General features: G+C 38.3%; 1 long non-coding RNA gene and 1 other non-coding gene across 2 annotated transcripts in view; one reads left to right on the top strand and one right to left on the bottom strand.

Annotated features, from left to right (window-relative positions):
• Positions 1-6,022: 6,022 nt before the first annotated feature.
• Positions 6,023-26,897, bottom strand: part of LOC105881651 (uncharacterized) — a 51,305-nt gene continuing 30,430 nt past the window's right edge. Inside the window, exons 3-5 of the long non-coding RNA XR_001158845.3 lie at positions 8,267-8,392; positions 7,378-7,524; positions 6,023-6,225 (exon numbers count right to left, since the gene is read on the bottom strand). This is a non-coding gene — a long non-coding RNA (uncharacterized LOC105881651). The remainder of the gene's footprint in view (positions 6,226-7,377; positions 7,525-8,266; positions 8,393-26,897) is intronic.
• On the top strand, positions 10,746-10,804 carry LOC142861486 (U7 small nuclear RNA). Its single transcript, XR_012912712.1, has one exon. It is a non-coding gene; the product is annotated as a U7 small nuclear RNA (small nuclear RNA).

The following is a 26,897-nucleotide window of genomic DNA, read 5'->3' as shown; positions in this document are numbered from 1 at the left end:
AATCTCCAGGGTCTGGGCCTTAAATGCACAGTAATTCTAGCACCTTTTTCACCATCTTCTTCTCCATGAAATTCTAATTATCTCCCTGGAAAACCTGGACCTCCATGTGGCTGGGTATGAACATCAGCCTTGCAGTTCCCCACTGGCCCTCCTTGGTGATGTCATCCATGTACCCACATCAGCACCTGCTGTCACAACCATGCCCTGGGCCCCCACAGCATCCACAGTGTCATAAGAACTCAGAACTCCTCCCTACCTCTCCAACTCCCTGTCTGGGAGCAGTGAGGACTCTCATACCAGACCAGGCATTCCCTTGTGCCCTTGGGCTTGATTTCTTCACTAACCAGCTTGGAGCCCAGGGCTGACAAGTCACTACCAAAGGCTCCATGTTCCTCATCCTTCCAGGGAGCATGTCTGGCCCAGAGCTTGATAAGTCCAACTGCTCTTTTCTCCCCTCTTCCAGGCCAACACAGCTAAGAACTGGGGGGGAAAAATCCCTTCGCCAAGAGGAAGATTTACAGATTTGTGGATTCCAGCATTCTGAGTCTGCAACACTGCTGGGTAATCCTTCAGCTTTTCTTGGGTGTCTCTGACCATTCCCTATTGGGAGGGTGTTCAAACAGACGTCCTTATATCACCTACTGAGAAGAAGTAACTGCAGATGGCCTACCTCAATTTCTCTGCCCTCTCCCTCTACGTGTACCTGCTATACAAACCAATTCACCAGGCCTCCTTCCTGTCTGCCTTGAAGGAGCTATCTCCTCCAGCTCAAGTCTAAGCCCAAGGCTTCATCTGTGCGTTCACACTCATCTCGGTGTCCACAGAACCTAGCGCACAGAATGGTGCCCTGGTGTGGAATGAGAGTGGTCATCTTCTAACAGCCTCCAGGGTTGTCTCTTTTCTTCTATTCTTACAAACACGTTCAAGTTGCCCCCATCCTAAAAACAGCCACCTTCAACAGTACATTCCCACCGTTCTATATTTTGGCTGAAAATTTTGGGGTAAGGAAATTCCTCTTATGCATCATGATAGGCAGAAGCTAGGTAGTAAAAGATTAACAGAGCTGATTCATAAACATCTAGAAGTTCTGATGGAGGAGGAGGATTAAAAGACATGACAGAGAAGAAATCATATGCAGCTAACTCACAGACAAAGTGACTGACACTTGATATATAAATAGTGCTTATAAGTCAATTAAAAAGAAGTGCTCCAATTAAAGGCTGTGAAGGGACCCATATGAGCAATCAGCAAAAGTACAAATAGCCAATAAATGCATGAAAAGAAAATCAAGGTCACTCGTAAGAGATGCCAAAGTGGGAGGACAAAAAGTGCACACATGCTGGGAATATAAAGGGGCACATACTTTTGGGAAGGCAGTCTGGACAGATTTAATGTGCACACCTCTAGTCTAGCCATACCACCATATTCAAAGGAAAAAATCAAGTAAGTGAACAAGTGGTGTATAAATGACAAAATTTCAGCAAATATAAAGGTCTTTTAGTAGGGAATCAAATAAATTATGGTACAATAACTAAAAGATAATATTATGCAACCTTAAAATGATGATACAGATTTATTTTAACATGGAAAGAGGTCCATATCCTAGTAAGTAATAAAAACAGATCACTAAATGGTATACACACTATATCATTTTTGTTTTGTTTTAAAAATTTGCATCTGTAGGAAAAAGTCTGGAAGGATATACACCAGTGCTTAAGGATGGCTTATCTCTGAGTAATGGACCACTGGACAGCTATGGAGCTATACGCAGGCTCTGCCCAGAGTCCCCACCCTTTTCACCATTCTTTTTGTATGTATTTGGTAGCGTTCCAACATGCAGCATCTAAAGCCTTTTGGAGGAATGAACTTGGGCCACTGGAACCTGTGTTGGCTTCAGGATTAAAGGGCTATAAGTACATGGGAATCTACCCCTGCTCCAGCCCCTTAACCTGGGTATTGCTGACCTCAAAAACTATGACACTCTGAGCCTTGTCATTTCACCTCCCAATGCCATGAACACACACGCATCTCCATCATTCCTAACAACATTATCATCATAACAACATTACATTGGGTCACCATTGACCTCCTCACTAATCCAGTGGATACTTTCAAACACCAACTCTTTGACTTTGTTGAGATGTAGTTCATCAACATTTCTGCTTTCTTTTCTAGCCAACATTCTTCTCCTATCTTCACTTACCTCCTTTAAAAAATGCTCTTTCCCAGGTGATAGTATCTTCTAGTTTTCTCCATCTTTGGGGCTCTCCACACTCCAATATCTTGGATTATTATTCCATGTTAATGGCTCCCCAAATGAATTCATGGCTCTCTTGATTTCCAGACCCCCATATACACAGCTGCCTCTTGTCTCCCCGCCCCCCACAGCTCTCACAGCACACAGACAACATCCAAATGTGAGTTTTGAGTCGCTCACTCCATCTGCTGTTCTATTCACTCTGTCCAGCAGTGAAAACCCTGTCCAGTTCCCTAGCTTTCTTCCTTGACTCAAGTCTGCTGAATCAACTTCTCCCAAATACATCACTTCTCCCCAACCCATGTCCCCATTACCTCTCACATGCTCAACTGCAGTCTCTTCCACAATTTCAATCTCCCTCCAATTTACTTATTATCCAGTTGGCAAAGAGACTTTTCTTTTTAAATACATACCTGAAATTCAGCAACTCTCCTCATAGTTATCTACTCAACAGAAATATGTACCTATACTCACCCAAAAGCATAAGCAAGAATGTTCACACTAGCACTGTCACAGGCAAATATGAAAACAACCCAAATACCCATCAACAGTAGAAATGATCAGTAAGTTAGGGTATAGCCATACAATGTAATATAAGTGGATGAACTATGGTCATATTCAAATACAGAGATGAAGTTTGCAAATGTAATGCTGAACAACAGAAATGAGACATGGAAAGTGAGCATTCTGCATGGTTGTATGATTCCATCTACTTAACATTCAAATCAGTCTACATGGATGGACGTCAGGTTAGTGGTCATCCTTGCCAGGGCTTCAGAGGGGCTGGTGATGTATTGTTTCTTAATCTGAGAACGGATTTCACAGGTAAGTTCACTTTGTAAAAATTCATTGTGCTTTGCATTTATGCTTTTTTTTTCCTGTATAAAATTTACTTCAACAAAAAGTTTTCATTAAAAATAAATAAATACATCTCTGATCATGTAACTACCCTGCTTAAAAACAATGGCTTTGATGGCTTTGCATTGCCCACTAAACCGGGCCAGGGGCTTTTGTAGGCATCCTTCGGCCCACTTCTCCAGGCTGTAGTCCAGCTTTTCTGGAATTCTTCCAGCTCCTCCAGCCTCTCCACATTTCCTTCCACTCTGGGGTCTCTGCACTTGCCTCTCCTGCCTGGGAGCCCCGCTGTGGGCCCGGCTGCCCCCAGAGGACTCTCATACCCCTTCTGGCTCTGGCTTCACTGTTGTGGCACTTGTCTTTCAGAGCATCCTCCCGACAGGGTCTAGTGTAGTGTCTGCCTGCTCTATGGTGCAGGGAATGCCACACTCCCGGCGCCAAGGCGAGAGGCTGGAGTCGGTCAGCTCCCCAAGTCACCACCATCACTCCAGGTGCCCTGCTCCCCTGGTCTATGATGAAAGGACAAGCTGCCATGGGACAGGCACCCTGCAGGCCTCCCCTCTGCCCCTGGTATTTCCCCTCCCCCCAGCCCTCCTCCTGCTCCTGCCTCCCCTCTCCCACAGGCCTTCTCTCCGCCCCCAGCTGGAGCCTAGGCCTGCTGAGGCTGCTCACCTTTGCCGAGGCAGGTGTCGCAGTACACGTGCCCGCAGTTGGTCAGGCTGAAGCACGACGTCCCGCGGGGCGGCTGGAAGCACCGATTACAGAACACCCAGGCGGCCATGCTGGGCTGGGGAGCACCGCCGCCGTCGAGGCCCACACGAGGTCTGGCTGCGCCGCGCTTGCGCAAACCGAAGGCGGGTGAGCGCCTGCGCACTAGCGCCCGCCTCTGCGGCCGCCAAGCCCACGGTGGGCTGTGCCGACTGCGAGGCCACTGAGCTGTGCTTTTCCTCTCATAGGTGGGTTTGGTGGGAGTGTGGGGGTGGGGGCGGAGAAACTTGCTGGCAGGACCCGGCAGCCCTCATCCCGCCCTTGCAGCCCTACGCGTTCTCCTTTGGAGCAGCCACTTTGGGAGGCTGTGGAGTGGAGGACACGAGAGGACAGGCGAGGCTCGCCAGAGGGGTCCGGGAGTCCGGAAGGTGGGGAGGCCAAGGACGGGGCTGGAGGAACGGGGACAGGGCTGCGGTGGGGCAGAGGGGGCCGGGAGCACCGGGCCCTGGGGCACGAGGGGGGGCTGGCTGCGGGGGTGCTGGGGCCAGCCGGGGCAGGGCTGGGGCCCAAAGGTCTGGCGGGGGGCGGGGGGCGCTGGGGGACCGGGAGGGGGCCAGGGAGTTGGGAGGGGCCGGTGGGGTGGGGCCGGGGCTGGAAGAGCGGGGCGGGCCGGCGGGGGCGTTGAGGCTGTGTCAGGGACAGGGCCTGGCCATGTCCGGCCAGTACGGCGGGCTGAGCCCTTGGTGCCCTCTGTGAAGGAAGTGGATGGGGCCGGGGAGGGTTGGCCAGCCAGACCGGCCAGGTGGACCCGGGCCGGGGCCCGCGGGAGCCACACGACGGAGGTGGGGTGAACGGGCTGTCAGGACAACTAGGAGCACTGAGGAGACCGGGCCTCCGCGGTCGGGACTGGAGGACTGGAGCCCACTGACTGGACCGTGGGATAGAAGTGGACCAGGGCAGGCCCAAGGCCGCTATTTGCCTCCGACATACACACATGAAAGAACTTGACTTATTTCCCTTTTAAAAATAATTAATAGATGGGTAAAGTTGGGGGAAGAGACTGTATTATTTTTAAACTTCTAGTAGGATTATAATTATTGCAAAATTAAAAGTTAAAAAATAGATTAAAGTTTTTTTTATAAAAGTTACGCTTCTTACATGGTGCTGGATCTCTTCCATGGCTTGGAAGGGCAGAGTTTCCATCCATGTGCAGATTATGGATCATACAGTCTCCAAGGGCTGGTGGGGACCCTGTGAGATAGTTTGGTTCAGAGGAAGCTTCTGAACCATTTACTTGTGTAGAGAAAAGTTACTGTCTTTCAGAGAAACAGAAAAGGAGAGATTCAGAGAGACTTTCTGAGTGGAATGCAGTAGGGAAAAGGTATACTTGCTCTGTGCAGTATTGTAGGTGTGAGCCTCACGTGACCATTGAGCCCTTGAAATGTGGCTGGTTCAAATTGAGATGTGCTGAGTGTAAAATACAACTGGGGTTTCCAAGACGTTGTATGGAAAAAATAATGTAAAATATCTTAATAATTTTATATTGATTACATGTGTTAGACTGATCATATTTTTGATATATTGGGTTACATATATGTCACTAGGGTTAATTTTACCCTTAAAAAATGCTATTTAACATGGGGACCAGAAAACAAAATTACATATGTAGCTCACATTTTATTTCTCTTGAACAGTGCTGATCTATACCAAATTTAAAATAAGAATAAGGGCCAGGCCGGGTGGCTCACACCTGTAATCCTAGCACTCTGGGAGGCCCAGGTGGGCGGATTGCTCGAGGTCAGGAGTTCGAAACCAGCCTGAACAAGAGCGAGGCCCGTCTCTACTAAAAATAGAAAGAAATTAATTGGCCAACTAATATATATAGAAAAAATTAGCCAGGCATGGTGGCACATGCATGTAGTCCCGGCTACTTGGGAGGCTGAGGCAAAAGGATCACTTGAGCCCAGGAGTTTGAGGTTGCTGTGAGCTAGGCTGACGCCATAGCACTCACTCTACCCTGGGCAACAAAGCGAGACTCTGTCTCAAAAATAAATAAATAAATAAAATAAGAATAAGATGATATGCTTATGCTATCAAATTCAGAAGATACATTGTTCAGGTAACATTTTATTAATGTTACAATGCTATAACATTAATTTCAACCTCTGATAACTTTGAGATCATAAAAGTAATACACACTGATGCAGGTATTTTGATTTATATCATGCTAATTATTTGTCTTTATTGATAATTTTTTAAACAAGCTTCTTAGCTATAAAGAAGTCTTTAAGGTACTTCATTTGGAAAACTCCAACTGAAATAAAGATTAATGTTTGTGCAAAAGCCCACCATAAAACATTGCTATTTGTATCTTCACTGGTCATTCGAAAATTTTCTTCACGGACCTATGCAGAAGAGAAATAAACAAATTTAGTTTCATAAAGTACTTATGATTTTGAGGGGAAGGTTGCTGTATGCACTCAAAGTATTTAATATTCCCCAATTAATATCTTATGCCAGGCCATGGGCAGTGCCTCACACCTGTAATCCTAGCACTTTGTGATGCTGAGGTGGGAGGATTTCTTGAGGCCAGGAGTTTGAGACCAGCCTGAGCAACATAGCGATACCCCATCTCGACAAAAAATAGAAAAATTAGTGGAGTGTGTTGGTGGGCATCTATGGTCCCAGCTATTTGGGAGGCTGAGGCAGGAAGATTGTTTGAGCCCAGGAGTTTGAGGTTACAGTGAGTTGATGATGATGCCATTGCACTCTAGCCCAGGCAACAGAGCAAGAAGCTGTTGTGGCAGAGGAGTCGGGTGGGGATATATAACTCTTATGCCAAAGTGCAATATCTGATTTTCTAAGCCAGAATCTGTTGTTTAGCCAAGCATAAGACAGTACAAATAAATCTTATAAAAACATTTTTGTATTTTGGTGTAAAATACCAGGAATTTGATCCATTATACATTTTATTTGCTACCAACAGGCAAAGTGAACATTACCCAATAGTGAGAGATTTACTCATTTGAGTCCTTCCTTTATGCCAAATACTTGTTGCCTTATCTAATTATCATACCTGTCCTTATCTTATTTTCCATATAAGGAAACTGAAGCTTAGAGATGGCACAAGGTAGTGGTAGAGCAGATTAGAGCCCATGTCTGATCTGCATCCACTGAGCACAATGACTCAGAAAACACATAATGCCACAAGAACAAAATTGTAATTTAGAAAGCAAGCATACTTGAGTCTCTACAAATATTTGGGGTGCATTTGGAAGCATTTATTCATTCTGTAAGCTCACACTCTGCTGCTGGGCACTTTTCTAGGCATGGGGGATAAAAAGGCAAATGAGCTGAAGTTCCCTTTCCTAGAGGAGCTCATGGTCTAGCAGAGTGAAGAAAAATCACTCTCTCCCTGCTCCCTGGGTGTCCACACAGTTCCAGCTCAGTAAGATTGAGTAACAGGCAGTTCATTCTTTCCTTGGTCCAGGGGCTTTGCATTGAAAAATGTACTCCTGGCAGGAAGAGATAAAAATAAGCTGAATAGGCAGACTGACCCTTTGATAGTTTTGTTCTTTGACTATTTGCTCAATTTGTTCAATTAGATGTTCAAGCTTGAAGGTAACTTCATTAACTTTGTCCTTTGCTTGAGCAATAGCTATATCAAGGTCATGTTCTCCAACTCGAATATCTAAATGGATCCGCTGTAAAAAACAGTAAAAGAGGAAGAAACAGCATGTTTTAAAAACAGCTCCACTTTTTTCTTTTACTTTCTCACTCTGTTGTGCCCTCCCATTCCTTTCCTCCTCCTTTCTCTCCCTCCTTTCTATGAGTGGGGCACTACTCATTCTTTATCTCTCTTTTTTCTCTTACTGCAATTCTATTCTTCATTCTATTCAGTAGTCTTTCTTGTAATAGTAATGCATTAAATGATAACATACTGACTTGAAATTATATTTGTATGTTTCTGAACATCAAATTTACTACTACATAAATGCCTTTGGTGCTGAGAAAATTTGATTAATGGTCTCAGGAAAATTTTCTTTATATAAAACTTTCTTCTGCTGATGTACCAATTCTCTTCATATATTCTCAACACTTTAGATAATAGCCAATCGCCATCTGCCATGTAGAAATTTTATTTATTAGAATTCCATTATTAACTCACCCTTCGGCCTTCACTTGTTTTCAAGCCTGAATAATCACAATTCTTATAACCTTCCCTCACAGCTCTTATTTTTCAAACCCTTTAATCAACTTCATGGCTGTCCTTTGAACCCCTTCCAAGCTCTCCAGCTCCCTCTCTGGTTGCTGCACAGAGATCTGGGGACAGGACTTTAATAAGTTTCTAGCTAATCTGAGTGTAATGGTTCTGCATACCAATGTCATGCTTGAATAGTGCTGATGCTGTGTTCATCAACAAGGGCTCGGGAAGCACATACTCACCAGCTTACTCCCTCCAAATGACACAAGCCTTGTAGAATTAGATTCTAAGCAAATGAAGTGTTCACCAGGTGAATGTGAAGTAAAATAGAATGTTCCTTGTGGGCCATATAACTTTGACAATAATACCTAGGATTGAGGATTTCCATAGTTTAGGTTTATTATTCTCCACTTTTCATTCCTAAAAATAAATTTCCCCTATATAATTTAGTAAACAATTATACAGTTTCTAAAGAAATCAAATGGCTTATAAACATGAAAAATATTAATCTTTCCTAGTAATAAAAAAATTCAAACTGTAGTAAGATAAACACTGTTCATTGTCAGATTAGCAAAGATTTAAAACTACCCAGGGATAATGTGGAGAAATAAACACTCTCCCAATACTGTTGGTGGAAATGTAAATTGAACAGCCATTTGGGTGAACAGTTTGGTAATAGGTATTAAAAATTAAAATGTATATAATCACTAACCCAGCAATTCTACCTACAGAAACTTATTCTATGGTCATGCACAAGTAGGCAGAGTTATATGTAAAAGGATATTCAGTGTGATGTTATTTGTAGGAGAAAATTGCATATTTGAAATAACCTTAATACCTTTCAGTAGGAGATTGACCAAATAAAATTAAATAAAGCTAAATCAAGAAAAGTTATATAGCAGTAAAAGAGAGTATTAGACCTATATCTCTTCTAATGATGTCCATGATATTCTATGGTAGAGCAATCTGTATTGGATGCTATTTTTATAAAAAGTATAGTTTATAAAAGTATACCTGCATATATATGTTTCTGTATGGTTATAAAAAGATTCCAAAGAATACTTACAAGCTGTTGATAGTGGTTATATTTTTGCAGGAACTTTGACTTTCTGCTTAGGATGTTCTATATTTTTTGGGATTTTAAAAACAAGTATAGGACTTCTGGTTTGACTTGTAAGGAGTTTGAAAGTTGTCACACCATCCTAACAACAAGTGAAAATGCTGAACAAACTGAAAATCAACAGTCCTTCTTAGGTATACCAGAGAATAGAGATGGTAAGACAAACTGCTGCACCTGAAATTCAAGATAACAGACGGATACAAAGAATCACAACTTACCAGAGCATAAACCCACAAGCAGAAACCTCTATGGGAATCAGTACCAAGTACCTTTTACTTAGCACATAATGTCTGACTTTCAACAAAGAAAATTGTAAGTCATACTTAAAGGCAAAGAAAAAAAAACCAATTTGAAAAGGAAGAGCAAGAATCGGAACTATATTCAGGTATGGCAGGGATGTTGGAATTATTAGATCAGGAAATTTTTAACAACTATTAACATGATAGTATGCTAAGGGCTATAATGGGGAGAAAAAGACAACATGCAAGAAAAAATGGGTAATGTAAGCAGAGAGATGGAATTTCTAAGAATAAAAAAAGAAATGCAAGAAAAAAAAAAACCTGTAACAGAGACGAAGAATGCCCTCATTTCTGCTAATGAGATGAGCTTGTTAACTGAACACAGCTGAGGCAAGAATCTCTGCGTTTGAGGATATGTCAGTAGAAACTTCCAAAACTGAAAGGAAAAGAGAAAAAAGACTGAAAAAAGATAGAACAGAATATCCAAGAATGGTAGGACAACTACAAAAGTGTAACTTAACACATAAGGGGAATATAGGAGGGAGAAGAAAGAAAGAAAATAAATATTTGAAACAATATGATTGAGAATTTGCCCCAAATTAATGTCAGATACCAAGCCACAGATTCAGGAAGCTCAGAGAGTACCAAGCAGGGTAAATACCCCCCCCCAAATGCCCCAGAACACAACAAAAAACTATATATATCATATTAAAACTGCAGAAAGTCAAAAGATAAAAATATCTTAAAAGGAGCCAGAGGAAAAAAGCCTTACCTATGAAAAGCAAAAATAAGAATTATATCTCATTTCTCCTCTGAAACCATGAGAGCAAAAAGAGAGTGGAGTGAAATATTTAATCTATTGAGAGAAAAACCCACCAACCTAGATTTTGGTATCCTGCAAAATTATCCTTCAATAGTTAACGATGAGGCTGGGCATGGTGGTTTACGCCTATAATCTCAGCACTTTGGGAATCTGAGGTATTACAACTTGAGGCCAGGAGTTCAAGACCAGCCTGCCAACCTAGTGAGACTCCAGCTCTACAAAAAAATAATTAGCCACTTATGGTGGTGCATACCTGTAGACCCAGCTTCTCAGGAGGCTGAGGTGGCAGGATTGCTGAGCCCAGGAGTTTGAGGCTGCGGTGAGTTATGAGTCACACGACTATATTCCAGCCTGGGTGACAGAGTGAGGTCCCACCTCTTAAATGAGTTAAGGAGAAATAAAGACTTTCTCAGATAAACAAAACTTGAAGAAATTTGTTGCTGGTAGGAAATTTTAAAAGTTCTTCAGAAGGAAGGAAAATTACATAGGTCAGAAACACAAATATGCATTAAGGAAGGAAGAGCATTAAAGAAGGAATAAGCAGTTACAGCTCTTTTAGAATTTGTCTAGCAGGTTTTCTGGTCCTCACCAGACCCCCCCCCCAAAAAAATAAAGAAGGAATAAGTGGAGGTAAAATAAAATTTTTCCTTTTCCTATTCTCAACTGATCTAACAAATAATAGTTCAAAATTTAGCAATCATGTATCCAATGATCATAGTTTATGTATATGTGAAATTAATGACAGCAATGCTAACAGGGACAGGAGAGAAGAATTAGGAATACTTTGTTATTATAAGGCACATGCACTACTTGTGAAGCAGTATAGTGTCATTTGAAAGTAGACTTGAATAAGCTGTAAAATATATGGCAAACTCTAGGACAGCCACTAAAAAAAGAAGTATACTTGATATGCTGAGAAAGGAGAGAGATTCAAATCATAGAAGATGCTCAATTAAGACCACAAAAATCAGGAAAAAGAGTGGAAGACAAAAATTGGAACAAAGAGCAAGGGCAATGACCAGAAAATAGTAACAAATATCGCAGATATTAATCAAACTATGTCAATAATCTCTTTAAATGTCAGTGGTCTAAATATAGCAGTTAAAAGATAGTGTGTGTCAAAAAGCAAGACCCAGCTATGCATAGTCTACAAGAAAATAAATATAAAGACACATATAGATTAAAAGTGAAGGGTTAGAAAAAGATGCCTTGTTAACCTTAATCAAAAGAAAGCTGGAGTACCTGTATTAATTTAAGAAAGTAGATTTTAGAAACAGGGAAAATTATCAACATTACATAATGATAGAGGGATCTTTTTCAAGAAGACATAACAATCCTCAATATGTTTGCACCTGATAATAGAGCATAAAATATGTGAAGCAAAACCTGTAAGAACTGCAAGGAAAAATAAATGAATCCTCTATTATAGTTGGAGATTTCAACACTCTTCTATCAGAAATGGACAGAAAATCAGTAAGGACAAAGTTGAACTTAATAGCACAGTCAATTGACAGGATATAATTGACATTTATAGAATACGTTATCCAACATCAGCAGAATACACATTTTTCTCAAGCTCACATGGAACATTGACCAAGATAGACTGCATTCTGGGCCATCTACCACACCTTAACAAATTTAAAGGAATAGAAATCATATAATGTATGTTGTCAGGCCACAAGGGAATTAAACTAGTAATCAATAACAGAAAGATAGCTGGAAAATCCCCAAATACTTGGAGATTTAACACATTTCTAATTAACACATGAGTCAAAGAAGAAATCTCAAGAGAAATTTTAAAATATTTTGACTAAGTGAAAATACAACATTGAAATCTGAGTTACAACAACAGCAGTGATTAGAGGGAAATTTAAAGCATTGAACGCATGCACATTGGCCCTCAGTATCCATGGGTTCCACATTCATGGATCAGAACATCTGGGGATCAAAAATATTTGAGAAAGCACTTAAGAAGCAATATAACAATGAAAATACAAATAAACAATACAATGTAACAACTATTTACATATCATTTACATTATATTAGGTATTATAAGTAACGTGGAGAGGGTTTAAATTATATGAGAGGACATGCATGGGTTACATGCAATACTTTGCCATTTTATATAAGGGACTTGAGCATCTTCAGATTTTGGTATCCTTGGGGGTTCCTGGAACCATTCTCCCACGAATAAGAGACATTAGGAAAGAAGAAAGAGTCAAAATCAATAATCTAAGCTTCTACCTTGGGGAACTAGAAAAAAAGGAGCAAATTAAATGCAAAGTAAGCAGTAGAAGAAAAATAATAAAAATTAGAGCAGAGATCAATGAAATTAAAAGCAGAAATTAGAGAAAAATCAATGAAACAAAAAGCTAATTATTTGGAAAGATCAGTAAGCTAGCCAAACTAATAAAAAAGAAAGGAGACAAATTACTAATACCAGAAACAAATGAGGGGGCTGGGCACACACCTGTATTCCTAGCACTCTGGGAGGCCAAGGCGGGAGGATCACTCAAGGTCAGGAGTTTGAACTAGCCTGAGGAAGAGTGAGACTCCATCTCTACTAAAAATAGAAAGAAATTAATTGGCCAACTAAAACTATATAGAAAAAATTATCTGGGCATGATGGCGCATGCCTGTAGTCCCAGCTACTCGGGAAGCTGAGGCAGAAGGATCGCTTGAGCCCAGGAGTCTGAGGTTGCTGTGAGCTAGGCTGACACCATGGCACTCTAGCCTAGGTGTCAAAAAAAAAAAAAAAAAAAAAAAGAAAAGAAAACAAAGAAGAAGAAAAAGAAAAAGAAACAAATGAGGGGACATCACTATGGATCCCATGGACATTAAAGGATAGTAAAGGAATACTGTGAACACCTCTGTGCCCACAAGTTTGATGACTTAGATAGAATAAGTGGACCAATTCTTTGAAATATACAATCTAATAATTATAAGAAGAAATAGACAATCTGAATAGGCCTATATCTAGGAAAGAAATTAAATCAATAATTAATAACCTTCCAAAGCAGAAAGCTTCAGGCCCAGATAGGTTCAATGATGAAGTCTACAAAACATTTAAGGAAGAAATTGTAGCAGTTTTCTACAATCTCTTCCTTAAGGTTGATGCAGAAGGAATACTTTCTAACTCAGTTTATGAGGCCAGCATTACCCTAATACCAAAACCAGACAAAGATATTACAAAGAGGTACTATTATGTACCTCTCATGAACATAGATGAAAAAATCCTTAACAAAATATTAGCAAATCAAAATCCAATAATATGTAAAAATAATTATATACCACAACCAAGTGGGATTTATTTAGATATACAAGTCTGGTTTAACATTCAAAAATCAATGAAATCCATCACATCAATGGATTAAAGAAGAAAAATCACATGATCATATTAATAGATGCAGAAAAAGCATTTGATAAAATTCAACACCTATTTGTGATAAAAACTCATCAAACTAGGAATAGAGGGGAACTTACTGAATTTGATGAAAAACATCTACAAAAACCCTACAGCTAATAAAACTAGAAGCCCTCACACTAAGATCAGGAACGAGGTAAGGATGTCCCCCGCATCACTCCTTTTACCATTGTACTAGAAGTCCTAGCTAATGCAATAAAAGGAAATAATAGGTAAAAAGATTGTTCACAGATGGCATGTTTATCTATATAGAATTTCCAAAAGAATTGACAAACTGCTGGAACTAATAAGTGATTACAGCAAGGTTGTAGGATACAAGGTTAATATGAGAAACTGAATTGCTTTCCTCTATACCAATAATGGGCAAATGGAATGCGAAATAATAAACAACACCATTTACATTAGTGCCCTCTCAAGAATGAAATATTTATAAATCTAACAAAGTATGTACAAGATCTATATGATGAAAATTATAAAACTGTGTTGAAGGAAACCAAAGAATTGAATAAATTGAGAGAAGTCCTTGGTGATGGATAGGAAAATTCAATATTGTCAAAATGTAATTTCTTCCCAACTTGATCTATAGATTCAACACGATCCCAATAAAGTTCTAGCAAATTATTTTATGAATATTGACAGTTGATTTTAATGTTTATATGGAGTGGCAAACCACACACAATAGCCATAACAATATAGAGGGAAAAGAACAAAGCCAGAGGCCTGAAACTACCCAACTTTAAGACTTACTATAAAACTATAGTAATCAGACAGTACAATATTGGCAAAAGAATAGAAAAATAGATCAGTGGAACAGAATAGAGAGTGCATAAATAGATCCGCATAAATGTAGTCAACTGATCTTTGACAAAGGAGTAAAGGCAAAGCAATGGAGAAAAGGTAGTCTTTTCAAGAGATGGTGCTGAAGCAACTAGACATCCATATGCAAAAAAGGGAAAAAAAGAAAAAGAAATCTAGACAGAGCCCTTTCACCTTTCATAAAAATTAACTCAAAATGCATCTCAGACCTACATGTAAAATGGAACACTATAGAACTCATAGAATATTTAGTAGGAGAAAATCTAAATGGCCGTGGGTTTGGTGAAGATTTTTTAGATACAACACAAAGTCACAGTCTGTGAAAGAAAGAATTGATAAGCTGGACTTAAAAAGTTAAAAACTAATGCTCTACAAAAGACATTGTTAAGAGAATGAGAAGACAAACCACAGAGTAAGAGACAATATTTGTGAAAGATCTATCTGAAAAGGAATGTTATCCAAAAATATACAAAGAACTATTAAAACTGAACAAAAGAGACCAGACATGGTGGTGTGCACCGAAGTCTAAGCAACTTGGGAGGCTGAGTCAGGAGGATCATTTGAGCTCAGGACTTTGAGACCAGCTTGGGCAAGATAGTGATACCCTGTCTCTAAAAACAAAACAACTCCAGCAACCCTCAACAATAAGAAAATAATCAATCCAATTTAAACATAGAGATACTTCCAAAATGGTGGCATCAAAGCAAGCTGGCTTCACTCTCCTTCCCCCTCCCCCCCAAAAGAAAAGAAAATAAAAAATACACTGCCAAAATTATCACCTAAAATATCCCAGAATTCAAATATGAAGATGAGACAGTTCCCAGGGCCATAGAGAAGTGAATAAACTCCAAGCAGATAGTAAGATAATTGGACTTACATATCCATGACACCATTCTGCCCCCATTCTGCCTGGCACCAAGTGCAGGGAAAATCTTCTCCGAACTCACTGTTTTTACCATGGAAAAGGTGAGATCAAGGTAGAAAACCAGCTTCCCTACCACCTTGGGTTCCCTGGCAGAAGAACTGTCCTCACCTTAACTCATGGGAAGCATCATGAGTATCTGAAAGGAGAAATATCCTTGAGGATAGGCAGAGAAAAGGGGGGAAGGTGGAACTACCATCCCCTGCCATGGGAACTCTACTCTGTAACTTGGCCAAAAGAGACACCAAATCAGAGTGGCTGTTTACCAGCACCACACTGTAGGAAGTTCACCCCCCAGGTACCCAAGGCACAAACCCTTAGCCAGCCTTCCCACACTGCCAGATTATCCTGTTTGGAACTTCCCTCATTTGGGAAGGGTAGCACTCCAACCATTTACTAAAAGCAAGGTGAATCTGGGCTTAAGTCGCCATCTAGAGCTGAAAAGGAGGCAGCGACATAGTGGTAAAGAATCTATAAGCAAATATATCCAGTAAAAAAACAAAACAACCCAGATAGAGAAGATTGGAATAAATAATCCTTCAATGCAAAGACATATATGCACATCTATAAGAAACGACAGTCAACAGGGAACCATGATCTTTCCAACAGACAAAGCAAGAAACCAATAACTGATCCTAATGAGATGGCAGTATGTGATCTCTCTGATAAGGAATTCAAAATAGTAGTTTTAAGGAAACTCAGTGATCTCCAAGATAACACAGAAAGACAGTTGAGAAATTTAGTGAAATTTAACAAAGAGGTTGAAATAATTAAGCAAATTGAACTGAAAATTATACTTGCTGAACTGAAAAATTCATTAGAGGCTCTCAACAGCAGAATGGATAAACCAGAGGAAAGAATCAGTGAGTGCGAAGACAGGCTATTTATAAATACACAGAGGAAAGAAAAAAATAAAAGCAATGAAGATCACCTATAGGATATAGAAAATTACCTCAAAAGACCAAATCTAAGAATTATTAGTGTTCAAGAGGAAATTGAGTAAGAGCAAGGAGTAGAAAGCTAATTTAAGGAAATAACAGAAAACATTCCAAAACTTGAGAAGGATAAATATCCAGGTACAGGAAGGTCAGAGAACACCAAACAGATTTGGCCCAAATATGACTACCCCAAGGCATATAATAAACTATCAATGGTCAAGGACAAAAAGAAAATCTTAAAAACAGCAAGAGAAAAGAAGCAAATAACATATAAAGGAGCTCCAATTCATTTGGCAACAAACTTCTGAACTGAAACAATAGAGGTGAGGAGGGAGTGAAATGACATTTTCAAAATAGTGAATGACAAAAACTGCCATCCAAGAATATTGCATCCAGCAAAGGTATCCTTCAAGTATGAAGGAGAGATAAAGTCTTTCCCAGAGAAAGAAAAGCTGAGAGAATTCACAACCACCAGACCTGTCTTACAAGAAATGCTAAAGGGAGTTTTCTTCAATCTGAAAGAAAAACAAAAAACAAAAACCCAACCAAACAAACAAAAACATCTTTTGAAGGTATAATACCCATTGGTAAATTTAAGTACATGGACAAACACAGAATATTCTAATAATGTAATAATGTCATTGTGGCATGAAATCCACTCATAACTCTAGTGGATTTCTAGTATGAAGCACAAAAGACAAATCTATCAAAAATAATAATAACTGTGGCAACTTGTTAAGAGATAGGTAATATAAAAATATGTAAATTAAAATAATTCAAAGTAAAAATGTGAGGGAATGGCATTAAAGTGTAGACTGTTTTCATTTCTTTCTTTGTTTCTGTTCTTTGTGATCTAAGATAAGTTGTCAGTGTTTGAAAATAATCTATTATATCTATAGGATGTTTTTTGTAAGCCTCATGATAACCACAATGTGAAAACCTGGAATGTAAATTCACTAAAAATAAAAAAGCAATTAATGAAAATATACTACTAGAGAAAAAAAAATCACTGAGCCATGAAGGAAGAAAGGAAAGAAGATTTATAAAATAATGAGAAAACAAGTGATGAAATAGCAGCAGTAAGTCCTTATTAATAACACTGAATGCAAATGGACTCAATTCTCCAATTAAAAGGCATAGAGTGAGCAGATTAAGATACAAGACCCAACTATATGCTGCCTATAAGAAACCCACTAGACCTATACAGACACATATAGGTTTAAAGTAAAGGGGTGGAAAAAAAATATTCCATGCAACTGAAAACAAACAAAACAAAACAACAACAAAAAAGCAGGAGTAGCTATATTTTTACCAGATAAAATAGAATACAAATCAAAGACTAGAAAGAGACAAAGAAAGTCACTATATAATGATAAAGGAATCAATTCAGTAAGAGGATATAATAATTATAAATTTCTATGCACCCAACACCAGAGCTCCCAAGTATATAAAGCAAACATTAATAGATCTAAAGGGATAGACTGCAATACAAGAATAGTAGGGGACTTTAACACCTCTCTCAGTAATGGACAGATTGGACAGACAGAAAATGAACAAAGAAATGCCAGTGTTAAGCTATATACTAGACCTAATAGGCCTAACAGATATTTACAGAATATTTCACCCAAATGCTGCAGAATACACACTCTTTTCATCATCACATGGAATATTCTTCAGAATAGATCATATCTTAGGCCACAAAACAAGTCTCAGCAAATTCAAAGTAGAAATATAAAGTATCTTTTCTGACCACATGGGATAAAACTACAAATCAACAAGAGGAACCTTGGAAACTTCACAAACACATAGAAATTAAACAACATGCTCCTGAAATGGGTCAATGAAAAAATTAAGGAAATTTAAACATTTCTTGAAACTAATGAAATTGGAAGTACAATATACCCAAATCTATGGGATACAGTAAAAGCAGTACTAAAAGGGAAATTATAGCAATAAATGCTTATATTGAAAAAGTAGAATGACTTTTAATAAAAAACCTAAGGATGCACCTTAGGGAACTAGAAAAGTAAAACTAATCCCAAAATTAATAAAAGGAATGAAATAATAAAGGTGAGAGGTGAAATAAATGAAATGGAAACTAAAAAATAATACAGAAAACCAATGAAACAAAACATTGATCTTTTGTAAAAAGGCCAGACATGGTGGCTCATACCTATAGTCCCAGCACTTTGGAAGGCCAATGTGGGAGGATTGCTTGAGCCTGGGAGTTTGAGACCAGCCTGGAAAACATAGCAAGAACTTGTCTCTGTGGAAAATTTAAAGAATAGCTGGGTGTGGTGGTATACACCTATTGTCCCAGCTGCTCAGGAGGTTAAGGCAGGAGGATCACTTGAGCCCAGGAGTTCAAGGCTGCAGTGAACTATGATTGCACCCCTGCACTCCAGTCTGGGCAACAGAGAAAGATGCTATCTCTAAAAAATAAGAATGAAAAGTTGGGTTTTTGAAATGATAAATGAAATTGACAAAGCTTTGGCAAGTCTAAGAAAAAAATAAAGAAGACCCAAATAGATAAAATGAGAAATGAAAAAGGAGACATAACAACTGAGATACAAGTGGAATTTTTTTGTGTAAGACCTCAAAAGCATAGATAACCAAAGCAAAAATAGACAAGTGGGATTACATTAAGCTAAAGACCTTCTGCACAGTAAAGGAAACAATCAATGAAATGAAGAGACACCCAACTAACCTCCTCTAAACTGAAATACCAGATCCTCCTGGTTCTTCAGCCTGCTGGCCTTTGAATTGGGAATATACCATTGACTCTTATGTAGCTACAGCTTGTAGACTCATCTTGCTGATCTCAGGACTTGTCAGACTCCATAATCATAGTGTACTCCTTCTACTTAAAAGAAAAAGTGAACTGTAAATAGCCTCAGGCAGGTCTTTCAGGAGATATTCCAGAAGGAGGTATTGTTATCATAGGAGATGACAGATCTATGCATATTCTTGCCCCTTAAGACCTTCCAATGGGACAAGATGTGGAAGTGAAAGACAGTGATATTGATGATCTGAGCCCTGTATAGGCCTAGGTCAATGTGTGTGTTTGTGTCTTGGTTTTTAACAAAAAAAGTACTTTTCAGCCCCACTGAGGCTTTGCACAGCCTTTCAGGCTCCTGTAATCCAGCTATGGTTTGTCTTGCTCCTCCTCCCAACTCAGGGGGAGTAGAGATCATGCAAACCTTTGTGAGCTACAGGGTCCCTCCTAAAGCTTGGGGCATTTGTATGTCCTACCCGGGGGACCAGAGCTTACCACAGGCACAGAAGGCCATCTCAGCAGCTGGCTCTTCCATGCAAACATCAATCAATGACAGGGGTAACAACCCCATAGCTAAGCGCAGAGCCTCCCAACTCAAGCAAACAGGGAGCAGCTGATATGTACTCACAAGTACTACCCACCATCATCAAGATTAAGCTAGGGGACATAACTCACTACAAACTGTTGGGAAAAGGTGAAGACAGCAGGTCATGGGTAACCCAAGAGGTACACCAAACCTGCTAGAACACCCCACAGGCAACTCAGGCTAGCACTTCTTTCCCTGGTATGCTCTGGGATTGATCTTTGGGAACTCAGAGACAGGCATGCAAGCCATGCCTAGCATCCCCAGGTCTTGGCTAAGAGGCCAGGTAAGAAAGTAATCAGTGAAAGAACTCCAGAAACATGAAAAATCAGAGTAAAAGGACACCCCCAAAAGAAAATAACAAATCCTTACTAATGGATACCAACCAAAATGAAAAGATGGAAATGGCAGATGAAGTATTTTGAATATGGGCTATAAGGAAGCCCAATGAAATTCAAGAAAAAATAGAACCCAACACAAAGAAACCACAAAAACAATGCAGGAAATGAATGAAAAATTTATTAAGTAAATAAAATTATTTTTAAAAAAACAAACAGAGCTTCTGGAAATGAAAAATTCATTCAAGGAAATACAAAACATGTAGAAAGCCTTAAGAATTGGCTAGATCAGGCAGAAGAAAGAATCTCAGATCTTGAAGACAACATCTATATGTTAAACAAGTAAGTAAAAGAGAAAGAACTGAGAAATGAGAAGAACGAACAAAACCTACAAGAAATATAGGATTATGTAAAGAAGCTTAATCGTAAGAATCATAAGCATCCCTGAGGGCAAAGAAAAAAATACACAAGGGTTGGAAAACCCATTTGTGGAAATAATTGAGGAAAATTTCCCTGGCCTTGCTAGAAATCTAGATATCCAGGTACGAGGAGATCAAAGGACCCTTGGGAGGTTCATTGCAAAGAGGCAATCACTACACCACATAGCATCATATTTGCCAAAGTAAACATGAAAGAGACACTCCTATGAGCTGTAAGGCAAAAGCAACAGGCAACTTACAAAGGAAAACCCATCACACTAACTGCAGACTTCTCAATAGATATCTTACAAGCCAGGAGGGACTGGGGCCCCATTCTCAGTCTTCTCAAACAGAATAATGGCCAGCCTAGAAATTTTTATTCTATAAAACTAAGTTTGTTGTATGAGGGAGAAATAAAAACTTTTTCAGACAAGGAAACACTGAGGGAATTTGTCAATACCAGACCTGCCTTGCAGGAAGTATTCAACTGCATTATACATGAATCAGAGCAATAGTCACCCCCCAATGTAAAATCATCCAAAAGCTAAAGCTCAGAGCCCATATCATAATGCCTCAAGTGATAAAAAAAATAAAGCAATAAAATTATACCCAACAGGATAAACAGGTATTTACTCCACTTATCAATTCTTTCAATAAATAGGAATGGTTTGAACTCCCCACTCAGGAGACATAGGCTGGCTGAATGTATAAAAAAATACAAGCCAACTATCTGCTATCTCCAGGAAACACATCTAACCTACAATAACTCATTCATACTCAAGGTGAAAGGATGGAAAACAATACTCCATGAAAATGAAAACTGAAAGAAAGCTGATGCAGCCATTATCATATCCAATAACAGACTTCAAATCATCAAAAATAAAGAAAGACAAATAAGGTCATTATATAATGGTGAAGAGAACAATTTAACAAGAAGACATAACAATACTAAATATTTAGGCACCTAACACAGGTGCACCTAGATTCATAAATCAAACCCTACTTGATCTAAACAAAAATGATAAACAGTAATATCATAATAACTGGGGACTTCAACACCCCACTGATGGAATGGGACAGATCCCCCAAGCAGAAAACAAGCAAGGAAACAATGGACTTAAATGTAACTCTACAACAAACAGGCCTAACAGCCATTTACAGAGTATTGTACCCCAAAACCACTGAATATACATTCTTCTTATCAGCTCATGGAACATTCTCTAAGATTGATCACATCCTAGGTCACAAAGCATGTCTCAAAAAAAAAAATAGTAATTATACCATGTATCTTCTCAGACCAAAGTGGAATAAAATTATAAATAAATTCCAACAGAAACACTCAACTCTACACAAAGTCTTGGAAATTAAATAATTATTGAGTCAAGGAGGAAATTAAGAGGGAAATAAAAAGAGTTTTCATTGATTTCCAAAGGGAATAAAGAAAAGATTCTTCAAACTAAATGACAAAGGGGACACAAGTTATCAAAATCTGTGGGACTTAGCAAAAGCTATTATAAGAGGAAAATTCATAGCCATAAATGCCTACATCCAAAAGACAGAAAGATCACAAATCAATACTCTAATGAATTGTTTTAAGGAATTGGAAAAGGAAGATCAAACCAATCCCAAACCCAGCAGAAGAAAAGAAATAACTAAGGTCGGAGCAGAATTAATGATATTGATAACAAAAGAATTATACATGGATTAATGAAACAAAAAGTTGGTTCTTTGAAAAGACAAAATCAACAGGCCTCTCACTAGATTAACCAGAAATGGAAAAGAAAGGACCCTAATAAGCTCAACCAGAAATGAAAAAGGAGATATTACAACTGATACCACAGAAATACAAAATGTCATTTCTGAATACTATAAAAATCTCTATGCACATAAACTTGAAACATGGAGGAAATAGACAAATTCTTGGAAATGCATAACCTCCCTAGGCTCAATCAGGGAGAGATAGAACTCCTGAACAGACCAATATCAAGTAACAAAATTGAAGCAGCAATAAAAAAATCTCCCAACAAAAAAAAAGTCCTGGACCAGATGGTTTCACAGCTTAATTTTATCAGATTTACAAAGAAGAACTGGTACCTATACTGCAGAAATTATTTCATAATATAGAGAAGAAAGGAAATCCTTCCCAACTTGTTCTTTAAAGCCAATGTCACCGTGATGCCAAAGCCAGGAAAGAACACAACAAAAAAATGAAACTATAGACCAATATCCCTTATGAATATAGATGTAAAAATTTTCAATAAAATCCTAGCAAACCAAATTCAGCTGCACATAAAAAATAAAACAAAACAAAGCAAAACAATGAAAAAACCCACCACAGTCAAATGGGCTTCATCCTAGAGATGAAAGGATGGTCCAATATATGCAAATCTATAAATGTGATTCACCACATAAATAGAAGCAAAAACAAAGACCATATGATCCTCTCAGTAGGCACAGAAAAAAGCATTTGACAAAATTCATCACCCTTTAATGATAAGGAGACTTAACAAAATAGGCATAGATAGAGAATACCTCAATATTATAAAAGCCATATATGTCAAACCCACAGTCAACATTGTACTAAACAAGGAAAAATTGAAAGTATTCCTGCTTAGAACTGGAACCAACAAGGTCCCTGTCACCACTTCTATTCAACATAGTGCTGGAAGTCCTAGCCAGAGAAATTAGGCAAGAGAAGGAAATCTAAATGGGGAAAAAAGAGGTCAAACTATTGCTGTTTGCTGATTATATGATCTCATATTGAGAAAACCCCAAAAATTTTGTCAAGGGACTCCTGGAATGGATAAAGTAAATTCAACAAAGTCTCAGATTACAAAATCAATGTACACATATCAGTAGCATTCCTATACACCAACAATAGTCAAGCTGATAATCAAATCAAAGACTGAACACCTTTCACGATAGCAACAGAGAAAATAAAATACCAGAGAAAATATATTTAATCAAGGAGGTGAAAGACTTAAACAGGGAGAACTGCGAAACACTGAGGAAGGAAATCACAGAGGACGTAAACAAATGGAAAAACATATCATGCTCATGGATCAGTAGAATCAACATTGTTAAAATGTCTATACTACCCAAAGTGATTTACAGATTCAGTGCAATCCCCATTGAAACACCAATGTCATTTTTTGAAGATCTAGAGAAAATAATTCTGTGCTTTGTATGGAACCAGAAAAGACCCTGAATATCCAAAGCAACCTTAAGCAGAAAGAACAAATTGGGAGTCATCACTTTACCAGACTTCAAGCTATACTACAAGACTATAGTAACCAAAACAGCATTATACTGGCACAAGAACAGAGAACTAGACCAATGGATCAGAACAGAGAACCCAAATATAATACCATCTTCATATTGCCATCTGATCTTTGACAAAGCAGACAAAAATATACACTGGGGAAAAAATCCTTATTCAATAAATGGGCCTGGGAAAATTGGATAGCCACATGTAGAAGACTGAAATATGATCTGAACCTGTCACCACTCACAAAAATTAATTCACCATGGATAACAGAATTAAACCTAAGGCATGACACTATACGAATTCTTGAAGAGGTTGGAAAAACTCTTCCAGATATCAGCCTAGGTAAAGAATTTATGAAGATGACCCCAAAGGCAATCACAGCAACAACAAAAATAAATAAATGGGGCCTGATTAAATTAAAAAGCTTCTGCATATCCAAGGAAATAATCAATAGAATAACCTACAGAATGGGAGAAAATATTTATATGCTATACATCTAACAAAGAGCTAGTCATCAGAATTTACAAAGAACTCAAGCAAATCAGCAAGAAAACATCAAACAACCCCACTAAAAAGTGAGCAAAGGATATGAACAGAAGCTTTTCAAAAGAATTTAAACTAAGGGTCAATAAACATATGAAAAAATGCTCAACATCTATAATCATCAGGGAAATGCAAATCAAAACCACAATGAGATATCACCTGACTCCAGTGAGAATGGCTTTTATCAAAAAGTCCCAAAACAACAGATGCTGGCGTGGATGCAGAAAGAAAGGAACACTGATACACTGAGGGTAGGACTGCAAACTAGTATAACCTCTATGATGAGTAATATAGAGATACCTCAAAGAACTAAAAGTAGACCTACCAATTGATCCAGAAGTCCCACTACTGGGTATTTACCCAAAGGAAAAAAAGACATTTTATAAAAAATACACTTGCACTTGAATGTTTATAGCAGCACAATTCACAATTGCAAAGATGTGAAAACAACCCAAGTGCCCATCAATACATGAATAGATTAATAAAATGTGGTATGTATATACCATGGAGTATTACTCAGCCATAAAAAATGGTAAACTGATACCTTTTGTAATAATCTGGATGGAACTAGAGACCATCATTTTAAGTGAACTATTGCAAGAATGGAAAAACGAAAACCACATGTACTCACTACTGAATTGGAACTAATAGATCAACACTCATATGCACATATGGTAGTAAAATTCAATGCAAATCAAGCAGGTGGGAGGGGTGAGGAGGGGATGAGTAAATTCACACCTAACAGGTATGATGCACACTACCTGGGTGATGGACACACTTATAACTTTGACTCAAACTGTACAAAAGCAATTAATGTAACCAAAATGTTTGTACCCCCATAATATTCTGAAATGTTTTTTAAAAAGTGAAGAAACAACCCACAGAATGGGAGAAAATATTTGCAAACTACCTATCTAGCAAGGGATTAATAACCAGATTATATAAGGAGCCTAAACAACTCAATAGCAAAAACCCAAATAATCCAATTAAAAAATGGACAAAAGACCTGAATAGATGCTACTCAAAAGAAGACATACACATGACCAATAGGTTTATGGAAAAATGATCAACATCACTAACCATCAGAGAGATGCAAATCAAAACTATAATAAGATACTATCTCACCCCATTTACACTGACTTTAATCAAAAAGACAGGCAATAATTGGATGCTCGCAAGGATGTGAGGAAAGGGTACCCCTTATTTACTGTTGGTGGGAATGTAAACTACTACATCTACTATAAACAACAATTACAGAGGTTCCTCGAAAAACTAAAAATAGAACTACCATATGATTCAGCAATTTCGCTACTGAGTATATATCCAAAGGAATGGAAATCAGTATATTGTGAAGACAGCTGCACTCTCATGTTTGTTGCAGCACTGTGAACAATAGCCAAAATATGAAATTAACCCAAGTGCCCATCAATGGATGAATGGATAAAGAAAATGTGGTGTATATACACAATGAAATATTATTCAGACATAAAAGAGAATGAAATTCTTTTTCATTCTTTTCATTCATGTGATTTACAGTAACATGGATGGAACTGGAGGTTATTATAATATATTTAGTGAAATAAGCCAAGCACAGAAAGATAAATATCACATTTCTTACACATATGTGGGAGATATAAAAATAGATCTCATGAAGATAGAGAGTAGATTGATGGTTAACAGAGGCCAGGAAGTGGGGGGCAGGATGAAGAGAAGTTGATTAATGGGTATAAATATATGGTTCAATATAAGAAATTAGACTTAGTATTAGATCATTAGGGTGGGTATAGTTTACAACAATCTGTTTTATGTTTCAAAATAGCTAGAAGAGAAGAATTGGAGTGGTTCTAGCATAAATAAAAGACAACTATTTAAGGTGATGGATATCCCAAGTACACTGATTTGATCTTTAGAAATTATATAAATGTATTAAATAATCACATGCACCCCAAAACTATGTATATCTATTAAGTATCAGTAAAAAATAAATATTTTTTAAAAATGAGCAGAAATCTGAACAGGTCACCAAAGAAGACATTCAGATGGCAAATAAGCATATGAAAAGGTGCTCAATGCCATATGTCATTAGGGAACTGCAAATTAAAACAACCATGAGACACTACTACACATCTATTAGAATGGTCAAAGTCCAAAATGCTGAAAACACCAAACGATGGCAAGAATGTGGAGCAACAGGAACATGCTGGTGTGAATGCAAAATAGTACAGCCACTTTTGAAGACAGTCTGTTAGTTTCTTTGAAAACTAAACATGTTCTTACCATATGATCCAGCAGTATGCTTCTTGGTATTTACCTAAATTATATGAAAACTTAGGTCCATAGCAACTTGCCAAAAAATGGAAGGAACAAAGATGTTCTTTTATAGGTGAATGTATAAACTGTGATATGTTCTGACCATGGAGTATTATTTAGCACTAAACATAAATGAGCTAGCAAGCCACTGAAAGTCATGGAGGAACCTTAAATGCATATATTACTAAGTGAAAGACACCAATCTGAAAAGGCAAATAAGCAAATTACTGTATGATTCCAAGTTTATGAGAGTCTGGGAAAAGGCAAAACTATGGAAACAGCAAAAAGATTAGTGGTTGCCAAGGCTGGAGAAAAGGAGGAATGAATGGGCAGATTTTTAGGTAGTGAGTAGA

Source organism: Microcebus murinus, chromosome 16 (assembly GCF_040939455.1).
Source record: "Microcebus murinus isolate Inina chromosome 16, M.murinus_Inina_mat1.0, whole genome shotgun sequence".
Taxonomy (NCBI): Eukaryota; Metazoa; Chordata; class Mammalia; order Primates; family Cheirogaleidae; genus Microcebus; species Microcebus murinus.
This window is presented reverse-complemented; position numbering and strand designations above follow the sequence as displayed.